Source organism: Tenrec ecaudatus, chromosome 1 (assembly GCF_050624435.1).
Source record: "Tenrec ecaudatus isolate mTenEca1 chromosome 1, mTenEca1.hap1, whole genome shotgun sequence".
Lineage (NCBI taxonomy): Eukaryota > Metazoa > Chordata > Mammalia > Afrosoricida > Tenrecidae > Tenrec > Tenrec ecaudatus.
In genome coordinates this window covers 24,698,224-24,712,286 of record NC_134530.1, presented here as the reverse complement: position 1 = coordinate 24,712,286, position 14,063 = coordinate 24,698,224, and the positions used below count along the sequence as shown (strand labels likewise).

At 45.3% G+C, this 14,063-nt stretch overlaps 1 protein-coding gene and 1 non-coding gene across 3 annotated transcripts in view; both read left to right on the top strand.

Annotated features, from left to right (window-relative positions):
* The window catches only part of PBX4 (PBX homeobox 4), a 48,645-nt gene that overhangs the window by 10,533 nt on the left and 24,049 nt on the right, over positions 1-14,063 (top strand). The window lies entirely within an intron of this gene.
* Positions 11,850-11,956, top strand: LOC142438187 (U6 spliceosomal RNA). The gene has a single exon (XR_012782614.1). It is a non-coding gene; the product is annotated as a U6 spliceosomal RNA (small nuclear RNA).

Below are 14,063 nucleotides of genomic sequence, written 5' to 3'. Positions count from 1 at the left end.
GTCCTGAAGGTATCATCCACCCTGGATTCCCTGTACCTCCAACCCTCATATGCACCAGTGTACAGCCTCTGTCCTATCCAGCCCTGCAAGGTAGAATTCGGATCATGGTAGTTGGGGGGAGGAAGCATCCAGGATCCAGGGGAAAGCTGTGTTCTTCATCGATACTACCTCACACCCTAATTAACCCATCTCCTCTCCTAAACCCCTCTATGAGGGGATCTCCATTGGTCGACACTTGGGCCTTGGGTCTCCACTCTGCACTTCCCCCTTCATTTAATATGATATATATATACATATATATACATACATATATACATATACACATATATACACATACATACACACATATCTTTTTTTTTTTTTTTGCATGATGCCTTATACCTGGTCCCTTGGGCACCTCGTGATCGCACTGGCCGGTGTGCTTCTTCCATGTGGGCTTATTTGCTTCTGAGCTAGATGGCCGCTTGTTCACCTTCAAGCCTTTAAGACCCCAGACACTATCTCTTTTGATAGCCGGGCACCATCAGCTTTCTTCACCACATTTGCTTATGCACCCATTTGTCTTCAGCGATCCTATCATGGAGGTGTGCAGTCAATGATATGATTTTTTGTTCTTTGATGCCTGGTAACTGATCCCTTTGGGACCACTCGCTCACTCAGGCTGGTGTGTTCTTCCATGTGGACTTTGTTGCTTCTGAGCTAGATGGCCGCTTGTTTATCTTCAAGCCTTTAAGACCCCAGTCACTATCTCTTTTGATAGCCGGGCACCATCAGCTTTCTTCACCACATTTACTTGTTCACACACTTTGGCTCCAGCCGTTGTGTCGGGAGAGTGAGCATCATAGAGTTCCAATTTAATAAAAGAAGGTATTCATGCATTGAGGGAGTGTTTGAGTAGAGGCCCAAGGTCCTTCCGCCACCTTAATACTTGACCTATAAATATAGACACATAGATCTATTTCCCCATCCTCCTATATATATTTGCATGTACATGTCTTTGTCTAGACCTCCATGGAGGATGTTCTCTTGAACTCTGTTCTTTCCCCCCAGAGCTTCCACACAGCTCCAGGAATATGATGTCACTTCCTGCCACAGGAGCTTAGAGCCATCAGTGCTGGGAGATCAGAGGGTCAGGCTAAGGCTCCGGAGAGATTTTATTGAAGTTCATACTCACAAATGTATCTTAGTATATTCAGTCACGCAGTGGGTGCCACGTTGACCTGCTAACTGCAAGGTCAGCAGTTCAGCTCCTAGGGAGGCAGATAAGGCTTTCTACTTGAGTTAAAAGCCGCAGTCTCAGAAAGCCCCAGGAGCAGTTTTCCGTGTTCTGGGCTGAGTGCCAGTGTGTTCAGGGACATCACAGAAGCATGGCAGCATGCAGTGTTCTGCCAGACTTCTTGGAGGGCACACAGCGTTGGCAGAGAGGTGACCACTTCAGTTGTCTGATGGAGGGAGCATGGCCTTGAATTCCTTGCCAAATAAGGAGTGAGCATGCAGTTGCTTTTGTACCTTCTATGGAAATTTCATAAATTTCTCCAGCTTTTCTAAGGTATTTGTCTTAAAAGAAAGCTCAGTTGTCATCGACTTTCCTCAAATATCTTGAGACGCTCCTCTATCAGCTTTATTAGCTCTCTCTCTTGGCAGTTGAGCCCACGCAATTCTCTCCTTCATTCTACATTCCGCTTGCCCAAGTCTAATATCTTTTAGACATTATCCATTTTTTAATCTTACTTTACATGCAAATTAGGACCATAACACCATATCTTCCATTTGTAAAGAGTGCTTTGGACTACCCAAAAGATAAAACATCTTGGAATAAACTTACCAGAAAAACAAAAGAATTATGCAAAGAAAATGATAAAATACGTCTACTACAAAAACCAGAAGAGACTTACACATATGGATTAATGGTTCCTGCTTCTGGATAGGAAGATTTACTCTAGTGAAAATGTCAATATTATCAAAAGTTTTTTTCACAAGGGAAAAGCTTGTAGTTAGTTCAGGGACCGTTTGCTGGCCCTTAGGAGTGTTTTCCAGTCCAGTCTGTTGGGGCACCACGCCCTGGCCCCAAAGTCCACTTTCAGCATTCCCTGGAGACCTTGCCACTCCATTCCCTTGCTGTTCCTCTGCACCCATTGATTTGCCTCGGTGTGGTGGGATCAGGTCAGGTGTAATTCCCACACTGTGTCTCCGGTGCTGTCCCCTGTATCGCCCTTAGTCACTGATTGGCATAATTTCTCATAGAGGGGCCAGCCACAAAAGTGCTTATAAATTCTATACAATTCTCATCCAAATCCCAGCACAGTTCTTCAAAGACATGGAAAAACTAGTCAACAACTTTATAGGGAAAGGAAGGAAACCCAGGGTAAACAAAACACTATTAAAAACAAAAAGTAGGAGGGCAACGAATGTACAAATGTGGTTTACACAATTGATGTATGTATGGATTGTGATAAGAGTTGCATGATCCCCCAATAAAACGATTTATAAATAAACAAACAAAAGGATAGTTTAACGGGGGGTGGGGAATAGAATCCTTCTCAGATTTTAAAACCTATTATATAACCACAGTAAGTCACAACAGTTTGGTACTGATACAATGATAGATATGTAGACCGATGGATTAGAATTGAGGACCCAGAAATACAGTCAAGCGCCTATGTTAGGTTCCTGGAGAGGGTGGTACCTCTGTTCTTTGCTTCACACGCTGAAAGAATTCACGCTGCAGCATGTTTTGTAATCCAAGTGAGTTTTTATGAAGGAATGGAAGAGTTTCAGGTTTTACAGTCTCAAAAGGGGACACGCTGTTTCAGGAAAGCATGCCAGGCCACGCACAAGCCGCGCTGGGGTTCACAACTGGGCAAAAAAAAGACACGTCGAATAAAACACCCTACGCATGTGGAACTGGGGAATCCTGGGGATCAAGAGGTCAAGAGAACAAGAGCATGTGCGGGGGCGTCCCTAAATCTAGCTACCTAATACCTATAGACACCTGCTCTTTGCTGTTGGACTAAAACACACTAAGTTGGGAAGCGATAGCCTTTTCAGTGAATGGTTATGGAAAAATTGGATCTCCATCTGCAAAAATATAAAACAGGGCTCATACCTACCTTACACCATGTATTAAAACAAACTCCAGATGGATTAAAAACCCTAGAATATTAAGGATCATCAATGAAACTAGGACAAACTAAGGGCTCTAATACAAAGCATAAAGACACTAGCAAACGTAACAAAAAATACAACGTAGATGGCAGAATGGGGATGGGGACTTTCTAAAACTATGACATTTATGTTCATCAGAAGACTTCGTCAAACCCTGTTTGACGCTCCCTCTCAGGAAGAGTCACTGAAGATGGTGCTCTAGTCAAACGTGGTAAAGAAACTTGATGTGCCTGCCTAGTGTCTGGGTTCTTAAGGTTTGCTTTCAAACAAGCAGCTAGCTAAGTGAGGCGCCAACTAAATCCACATGAAAGAAGCACACCAGTGTGTGTGATCCAAGGAGTGTGAATAATATGATACAAATCTAAAGGAGGGGAAGGTATCAGATCTTAAATTGTGAACACCATTCTGCAGAAGGCTGTGGATGACAGAACCCATTGTCAGGATCCACACATGGATTAAGCCTCTGGTGAGTCCCCCCTGGTCATAGTCGAGGGGTGTGAACATAGCCTTGTTATCAGACAGCATTATAAAGTTGATTATGGCAGACATAGGTCAAAATGCAATTTCTTTTCATTTGATCACCCTTTTGACTCATTTCCAAGTTGTTTCTGTTTAAAAAAGTGGAGGGAAAGCACGCGTGGATTAAGCCCCTGGTGGACGCCCTCTGGCCGTGGACCCGGGCTGGGAATAGCCTAGCTCTCATGCAGAGTGCACTGGGAAGTGGATGGTTGCAGGCGCACTTAGGTTAAAATTTAGCACCCTATCATTTGATCTCCCTTGGGATCCATATAAACTTGTCTTCGTTTTTAATGTTTTCTGCTTTCTTTTCAATTGAAGCGTTGTCGGTTTTACTTTGCTATTGTTAGTTTTTTTTTCTTGTGGTGGTGGGTTGTTTTTAATGCATTTTGGTACATGACATCCAGGATAGGTAAATCTGTAGAGACAGTAACTGGACTCATGGTTCCTTCGGGGTATGGCAGGGGAGGTTGAGGGGACATGGGTGCTAATAACGATGGGCACAAGAATGAATAAAATGTTCTAAGATGGATCGTGGTGATAATTGTCAAACTGTTCTTGAGTTCTTACCGTTTATGTTCTTCCTTTTGTTTTTCTAACTCTGAGTCTGCACATTTCATTAAAATACTTGCCTTCTTGAGCTGCCCTTTGGTATTTTCTATTCAGCTCTTTGACTTCATTCTTTCTTCCGTTTGCTTTAGCTACCTTGATTAATAGCAAGTTTCAGAAGCTCTTCTGACATCTACTTTGATCTTTTCTTTCCTGTCTTTTTAATGACATTTAGCTTTCTTCACCAACGATGATCTTGATGTCCTCCCACAGCTCGTCAGGTCTTCTGTCATTAGTGTTCCACGTGTAACCATTATTATAAAGGAAACAAAAGTGGTTTTCACATCAAAAGATAAGACTTTGAAGACTAAAATGAAGCAGAGTAGGGGACGATGGGAAAGGAAAGGGACAAGGAGGTAGGAGGAAGAGAGGGTAGTGGGTCATAAAAACCAGTACATGTATAGGAGTGCTGTCCTGGTGGGGTGGTGGTTACCCATTGGGCTCCAATCCAAATGGTCAGCAGTTTGAAACCACCAGCAGCTCCTTGGGAGAAAGACTGGGCTTTCAACTCCCAGAAACAAATCCAGTCTGGGACACCGACAAAGAATCCCTATGAGTCAGCATTGCTTTGGTAGCAGTGAGTTAGTTACCGTATATACTCTTGTATAAGCCGAGTTTTCCAGCACATTTTTTTATGCAGGTTTTGTGGTAAACTTAGGTGCCTGGGCTGATATTCAGGTCCGCTTATACTTAAGTGTATACAGTAGTGAGTCCCTGACTCAATGAGACAGGCTGTACAACTGCCCAGAAGATGGTTTCCTCTATATTACACCCCCCAGACAAAAGGGAAAATAAATGTTAAAGATCATTTATAAATAAATAAAACCTAAAAATAAAGTTAAATTTTTTTTTTAAGAGAGAAGGATCACAGCCTTAACTCTGCAGATCCCTTGCCCGTCAGCCCTAAACACTGGTCTGAATGGCTGTACGTGAAGGAAAAGTCAAAGTGAAACGACTTCCGTTCTTTTGTGGCACACAAGTTAATTTTTTAAAAATCTATCTTGAGGTACAGTTCTATATCTGATAGGATAATAGCTACACACCTACAAAGAAGACCAGTCACGACATGTTATTCAAATTCATGCACCTACCACTAAAGCTGATGAAGAAATGGAAGAATTCTGAGTTCTTCTCAAGAAATTGATGAAATGTGCCATCAAGTTGCATTGCTAATTCCCAGTAATCGGAATGCAAAAGTTGGAGACAAAGAGGAAGGAACGATCATTGGAAAATGTGGCCATGAGGTAAAAACGAAGCTGGAGTTCATATCATAAAATTTTGCAAGATCAACGACTTCATTTCAGATACATTTTTCATGAATATAAATGATGACTATCACCAGGCAGCATACACAGGGCTCACATTGACTACATCTTGGGAAGAGATGATCACTTGCTCGTGTGCCAGTGGAGGTTGAAGTTGAAGAAACGTGAAACAAGCCTCGAGCATCCCTCACCTGAATTTAGAGGCCCGTTCGTTCAAGAACAGATTTGCATAATTGAGCACTGGTGACTAAAGAGCAAAGTAATTGTAGGATGATGTCATAAACATTATGCACGAAGCAAGAAAAAGGTCATGAGAAAGACAGGAAAGGAAGAAAAAGCCAAAGTGGAAGTTAGACAAGACTCTGACGTGCAAGGATGACGTGCAAATTTGCGAAGCATTCCATATTTTAGAAAAAGGAGAAAAAGACTCTGAAACTTGCTTTTGAACGTAGAGTAACTGGAGCAAATGGAAGAAATTACGTCAAAGAGCTGAAATAAAATGTCAAAGTGCATTTTAATGAAATGTGCGAGACCCGAAGTTAGAACATAACGCAGTGTTTCTCAAGCTGAAAGAACTGAAGAAAAGAGTCAAGCTTCTGATTGTGATATTGAAGAATTCTATGGACGAAATACTGAACGGTGCTGAAAGCATCCAAAGATGACAGAAGGAATACACAGAGTACCAACCATCTCAAAAGGTCGCATTTGCTTAAGAACAGATGGGATTACAGGCAGAAGTCCAAGTCATCAGCACTGAAGTCATCAGCTAAAAATGGTCCAGGAATTGATGGAAAAAACAGGGCCCAGGAATTAATTGACAGAACACCAATTGAAATGTTTCAACAAACTGGGATGCAGCGCTGGAAACACTCACTTGCCCAAGCCAAGAAATTTGGAAGACAACTGTCTGGCCAACTGACTGGAAGAGAGCCATACTAAGGCTCTTTTCAAAGAGAGGTGCGCCAATAGAGTGTAGAAATTATCAACCCATATGAATACTATCACAGGCAAGTGGAATTTTGCTGACTAACTAAAAAATGTTTGCAGCAGTACATTGACAGGGAGCTGCTAGAAATTGAAGCCAAATTCAGAGGAGGATGTGGTATGTGACTCTGTTGCTCCCAGAGAAGTTCTACAGAAACCAGGTCTTTGAATTTAACTCCAAATAAAATTCCCTAGTAGTTTTACATGAGTACTAAGTAATGGTTAAACACCCAAATGCAGGAGGTGGCCTATGTTTTCTCGCTTTCTAGATCCCTTGCCCTTGAAAAAGGGAGCCGCAGCCTGTAGTAGTTGCTCAGTAAAAATGAGGTTGGAGAAGGATGAAGCATTTGACTTTCATTTGTGATTATTCTATGCAATTAATATATTATGACATTATTTCATGTGATTCTTAAATATTTTCTCCAGATTTTTAGCACTGATCTTAACAGATTTCAAAAAGAAAAGCGTTAACCCAAAAAGATTGACTAGTTTTTGCCCGTTGGAATTGTGTGTCTGCACAAAGCATGGGCAGTTTTGGGTTTCTGATACTCGGATTTGGTGGGCCGTGCCCTGTAAGGCCCAACCGCACAGTCGAGAGGGAGGGTCTTGAGGGGGGGTTGTGCAATTGAGGGACAGGATGAGACAGACCGTGAAGAGAGGGTGTCTTCTCCAGCAGGCTTACATAGTCTTGGGGCTAGCGAGCCTGGGGAGCACGCATTAAGGTGGGCAGTTACTAGAGGGACACAGGTTAATAGGATAAGATGGCGGCTCAACCTTGGATGCCCCTGAGCTCTCTCCGGAGAACAATCTGTGATCAGTATCAGAAGAGAGTTGGCTGCACCGCACCTGGGACCGACAGTCGAACCTGATTCCTCTTAGAGATGGCTAGCCTCCAGCCTCGTAGCCAGCAGCCAGGTGCTTGTAAGAAGCATCTTAAAAGCAGCACTATTGTGGGGTAATGTGGGGACGAGTTTCAGTCGGGAGAATGTGCCTGGGCGTCATCTCTCTCGCACAGAACGTGAAGGCCTTCCAGACTGTATTGTGAGTGTAGAGGATCTGTCCGCCTTCACTCGCTTCCCGGTCCTTGGCATCTTCTCTTCACTGAGTTATTTTGTGAGGCAGATGACCACCTGTGTGTTAGTATCTTGCAGTTTCCATGTGTCGGGCATCTGGGCACAGGCTTCTCAGTCTCGGGAAGATTCCGTGCAGGGGTCACGGGCTGCGGGCCTGCTCTAGAGATAAGGCTGTCTCCCAAACGCACATAGGGGCTGACGGGCTTGCTGCTGTGGCCTGAGGCCCCCTGGCCTGGCAGGCCAGCTGAGGCACTCTCAGCTCCTGGAAGCCGCTGGCAGTTCCTTGGCCCCAGCCTCCTCCCGACAGAGCCCTTCTTCAAGACCAGCAGAAGCTCCCCAGCTGCCCGGGTGGAGTCGTGTATAAGGCAACAGAATCATGGGACACATTGACCAATCCCCTTTGCCATATTCACCTGGCTAGAAGCCAGTCCTAGTCTCTGCCCAAACTTAAGGGACAGGAAATTATAGCAGGGAAGGGAAAGACTTGGGCAATCTACTGACAACATTCTGGACCTCGGGTCGTCAGGCTTGCCTGTCAGCTTCCCTGATTCAGTTCTAGGCCGAGAACACACTCAAAGCTTAGGCAGATTCTTTTCATAATAAACCCCAGAAGCATTCTGTAGAACCACTTTGCAAGCAGGAAAAGGTGCGTGGTCAGATGGTTGATAAGTGGGAAACAGTCCTAGAGTCCCCCATGAGCAGCAGAACAGCTGTGCCATTAGAGATGGGTCTGCTGTACAGAACAAGCTATCACGTGAGTCCACGTGGAAGGGTGACATCTGAACTAGTAGGCTGGGTTTCCCGTGTGGTCAATGACTGCAAGGGTGTACCTCCAAAAAACTGGAATCACGCTGGGTGGAGCAGAGCTTCTGTGGAACACATCTTTGCCACGAGGCGAGCGTCTAACAACTGCCTCCGAGTTGGTGCACCCAGTGGTGTCACCCGGGCAGGTTCTCTCTGGTCACAGCGAATTGTTTTATAAAAGCAGTTTTGCTCGAATCTCGTTTGTTGTGATGGTCAACTTAAGAGAACAGTGTGCAGCTGTGAACTTTTGTTTCCTGCTCGGGAAACATGCCGCAGAAAGCTGTTGTGATGTTGAACACAGCTTACAAGGACAGCGCTGTCGGAAAAACTCAAGTGTAGGAGTGGTTTTCTCTTTTCAAAAAGGGTGAAATGTCGGTTGATGAAAGATTTCATTCTGGGCGTCCTTCAAATTCCCTAACAGATGAAAATGTCGACTTGTGGTGCGTTTGGTGTTGTTCCACCAGGTCAGACTATTACTCAAGCTTTCTATTTAGAGGTTCCGAAAAGATCGCCTAACAGTGTGTGACAAAAAGACCTGATTTGTGGCAGACGGGACTGGTTTTGCAACCACAACAATGCATATCCTCACACAGCCATCTCAGTGTGCCAGTTTTGGGCAAAAATCAGCATGCCTGTCTTGTCCCCTCGAACCCTACACACCCGATCTCTCTACTTGCGACTTTTCTGTTTCTGCCCTAGGAGAGGTGAAGGGAAAAAAATGAGGAGGTGCTGTCAACCATCCAAACAGATGAGTTTGAAAAATGTTTCCAAGAGTGGAATCAGAGATTTGACAGACGTATTAAGTGTAATGAAGAGTGCTTGGGAAGTGATGAGGTTGTTTTGTAAAAAAAAAAAAAAAAAAACAAACCTAAGTACATAGCTTGGGGGTGGGGTGGAGGGTAATTCCAGGGTCTTTGTGACTACTGGGGCACACGCTATCAGGCTGAATAAAGTTGGTTTGAGGTTGACTGGAGGTCGGTTGTCATCTTCCACGACAGACTGAGACGTGGGTCTAAGTCTTGCACACTCCCTGAGCAGATCTTTAGTTTATATGTCGTGAGTCATACCCATTCTGTTTCATCTCATGCATCACAGTCTCCTCAGTGGAACCCTGCCCACGCCACCTCTGCCCGGGACTTCCCGTCTCTGCCCGTTTAGCCTCTAAGGCATCCATGGCGGGCATGAGGTGAACTGGGACACGAGGACGCTGACCTAGAAAGAGCATCAGGTGATGTGACAGGTGTTGGGTTTTCCTCAGAGCATGTTCACATCTGATATCCTTGGTAAAGCTACTGATTTTTCAAGATTTTTCAAGCTGGTTCTCCGGGTATGACAGCCTCTCTTACTCACAAAGGTGTCAGTGACGTCAGTCATTGTAGGAATGAAATGTGAAGCATCTTAGCAGAGTTCTCCCTTGGTGTGTCTACAGGAGGTCTGGTACACACACTGGGCTGGGCTAGCTGTCACCCTCTCTCTCTTCCAGGCATTTACCAGAATCCCCCTCCGGGCTGCCTCCTTGTTGTACACATAGAAGATGCAAGTCTTTTATCTTTGCAGATGGACAGACACTCCCTTGACTTGCTCCTGTTTGATCTCACAATGTTTGCTTGTGAACGGGTCAGAGTTTTGATAGGCAGTGGTTCATGGACGTTCTGGTTCATTTCACCCATCTCGCAGTCTCCTCCATGTGACATTGCCCACTCCACCTCCTCCCTCATTTCCCGGCTCTGTTCCTCCCCCTTTTCTAGCCCTCTGACTGTCTTCCTTGGGTTAATGTGTCCCGCCCCCAATCTCGAATGGTCGGTCATTCTAAAATGTGCACACAACAGTGACACTGTCATTTCCCTTAGGGACCTATTTAGTGCTTGACTGAGAATTGAACCACAGGGTGAGCTCAGCTCTAGCCCCCAAGGGTAACCAAAGACCCTAGTCAGGGTCCCCATCCAACCAGGAAACCTGATCTTCATACTTTTGGATTTTGCTTTACATCTTTGTCCCTTTCATCCTGGACTTTCTAATGTGAGCCGTTTCAGAGCAGTATGGAGTGGTGGCCGGATTCGCTCCTTTTATTGAAGGTTTTATTGTGAAGGGGTGCCGAGCGGATCTCCTGAACCACCTCAGTCTTCTGAACTCAGGATCCTGGGACTGAGGTTGGCAGACTCGCCCTTGTTTGACTGCTTCTTTCAGCCTCAGGCTTTTGCTCCTTGTGATAAAACCTCAGCGAATTCATGGTTGCCGCCTCTACTACCTCGCCACCCTTTCTGTCCCAGTCTTTCGCCTCTGCCGAGTCAACCCCGACTCCATGTTGCTAACTCCAAGGCCCTCTTCTGGGTGCGCATCTGCGTGACCTCTCTCGTACGTACGTTTTACAGATTCTCGTTCCTGGCGCAGTGTGTTTCTTGATTCCTCCTCACTGAAAATTCAGCCTCCGTCTCATTTGTCGACGCCTTTTCTAGTCAGACCCGCTTGTGGTGCCTTCATCGTGTTGTAACTTGTCAATGCCGGCCGGCTCTGTGCCAATGTTTCGATCTCTTTATAGTGCACGTCCGTGTAGAGCCAGTGCCCGGCAAACACATGGAGAATTCTTAGGTGGCTCTCAGGCCTCTCAGTGTAACATGACCAAAACAAAACTTGAATTCCTTACCTACTCCCCCAAACTCGCTCCTCCTCCAGTTTCCCCATCGACCGGGTTGATGAGACCCAGCTGTCAGCACAGGCAGATAGTGGAGGGTGGTCCCAGACCACTGCAATAAGCAAATGTCGCAGTAGCACGGGCCACATCATGTTTTGTGTCCCAGTGCGTGTAAAAGTTACATTTGCACTATGCAGTAGCCTGCTAAGGACAGCATTATGCAAATGCCTGACATGGTGAGAATTATCAAAGTGTGATCTAGAGCTGCCACGCTCGGCGCGCGTGTCTATAGACGTGCTCCGTGCAAAGCTTGAGTGTCGTGAGTTTTTTTAAGTACCATATCTGCAAAGTGCAAGAAAAGGAAGTGTGACTATTAGATGTCTTATACCGATTAAAGAGTCAACCTAGAGTGTTTTATGTTCCTAAACTTTATCCCAGTGTATCGGGAGGTTTTGGTGATCCCGTCCGTCCCTGATAGCACAGCTCAGCCTACTTTGGTGTCTGTTTGTTGAGACTCTAAGCCAAACCACTGTCATTTCTGCCCCATTCACACTGAAGGAGCTTCCAGACTGGTCTTTCTGGTTCCACCCTTGCATTCCTGCATTCTGGTTGCCACAGAGGAGCCTCCCGTGATCTTTTAAAATGCGCATCACAGATAGATACGCACCAGATGAGTGGGAGAGTCCAGAATAAGCCCGTGCATGTATGGATAGTGGATTTTCAACACGAGTGCCAAGACAAGTCCCTTCCATAAATGGTGCAGAAAAACTTGGATAACCACATGCAAAAGAATACAAGTGGGTGCTCGCTTCGGCAGCACGTGGACTAAAATTGGAACGATACAGAGAAGATTAGCATGGCCCCTGCGCAAGGATGACACGCAAATTCGTGAAGCGTTCCATATTAAAAAATAAACAAACAAACAAACAAATAAATAAAAGAAAGAAAGAAAATACAAGTGGGCCCTGCCTTAGACCACAGACAAAAATGAGCTCTCGGTGAATTGAAGCGCTGAAGTTGTAACACTCTTAGGAGGTCACCGGTGGTTTCTTAGGACTGCAACAACAACAACAAGTTAAAGGAAATATAGATAAATTGGGATTATTTGTCATTAAAAGCTTGTGCTTTGAAGAAAAAGAAGACAGCCCACAGAAAAAGGAGGGGGGAAAGCATATCTGATAGGGGTTCAATATCGCAAAAATATAAAGACCTTTTACAGCCCAACAATAAGCCAAGTAACCTCATTAGGAAGTGGGCAAAGGACTTGAATAGAGAATTCTCCAGCGAAGCTATTTAAAAGCCTAATGAGCATAAGGGAAGTTCAATATCCTTAGTCATTCTTGCGATTTTGACTCGGTGGCCCTGTAGGATTGAGTAGAGCCTCCCCATAGGGTTTCCAGGGCTTTCTGGAAAGGAGCCCTGGTGTCACTGAGGACTAAGCAGCTAGCCGTAAGGAAGGTGGTTCAACCCCCAGCCACTCTGTAGAAGAAAGATACAGTGGCCTCCTCCCACAGAGGCCCGCAGACTCGGAAGCCCTCAGACACAGTGCTGCTGCTCTACCCCAGAGGCCGCTGGGAGTCGGAATTGTCTGGATGTCAGTGGGTTTAGTTTCTCCTACTTTCAAGATCAGATTTATTCGGAGAAAACAAAAACCCTACAACCCAAAGGATGGGCATTTTACATCTCAAGATTATCTCCCAGGTATTCACTCAACAGATTACAAATCATTTTCATAGAAGATATTTTGTACAAATTTTACATGTGTTCAGGAGCTGGAGATCAATCCATCCCGGTTTCCGCTGTAACAGGAGGGCGGGTGTTTATCATCTTTCTCTTACAGAGTGGCTGTGGGGTTTGAACTGCCAACTTTCTGGTTAGCTGCTAGCTAAACACTTTACCATGGCGCCACCAGAGCATCTGCTTTGGTCGTTGGGGAAATACAAATCCAAACCACCACGAGCTCTATCCCCACTCTATCTTAACCACACACATTCGCATCTAGTCGTTTCTGACTCACTGTGATCCTATAGAACAGGGTAGAACTGCCCCTGTGGGTTTCCAAGACGGAAACTCTTTTTTAAATCATTTTATTGGGGGCTCGTACAATTCTTATCACAATCCATACATCCATCCATTGTGTCAAGAACATATGTACATTTGTTGCCATCATCATTCTCAAAACAAGACTGAAACTCTTTACAGGAGTAGAAAGCTTCGTTTTTCTCCCTCGGAAGCAGCTGGGGGTTTTGAATGGCTGACCTTGTGACTAGCCACCAGGGCTCCTCTCTAGGCTAGCTGCCATGAGAAAAGCAGACAAAGACAAGTGTGAGCTAGGCTGTGCGTTGCTGGTGGAAATAGAAATGGTGCCACAGCTGTGAATCACAGGCTGGCAGTAAACACAGAGCTACCATATGACCCAGCAGTTCCACCCCAAGACAAACAGACACACACCCATACTGAAGCACCTCCCGACCATGTTCCAGCAATATTATGCATCATTGGTTTCAGCTTATGGCAGTCATACAAACCACAACCCAGTTCTGCACCATCCTCCAAATCTTTGTGCTGTTGACACCATTGGTCACTGTGCCAGTCCATTTCCTCGAGGGGCTTCAACCTTGCAGATGACCCTCCATTTGAACCAAGCATGATGTCCTTTTGTAGGAACTGGCCTCTCCTGATAACATGTCCAGAGTATGAGATGACGTCTCACCCTCTTGACATCCAAGGGGCCTTCTGGCTGCAGTTCATCCAAGACAGATTTGTTTGTTCGTCTGGAAACCCACGGTCTTTTCAAAGTTCTCCTCCAACACCGTAATTCAAAGTCTTCCTGAATCATGGTCCACCTTTCGTAGGCACACAGGCAATCAACAATGCCATGGTTTGGGTCAGGTGCACCCTAGCCCTCGGGGTCACATCCTGCCTCTTCAACATTTGAAAAGGGGTCCTGTGCAGCAGATTTGCCCAGGGCAGTGTGCCATTTGATTCCTTCATTACTGCTCACATGAACATTGA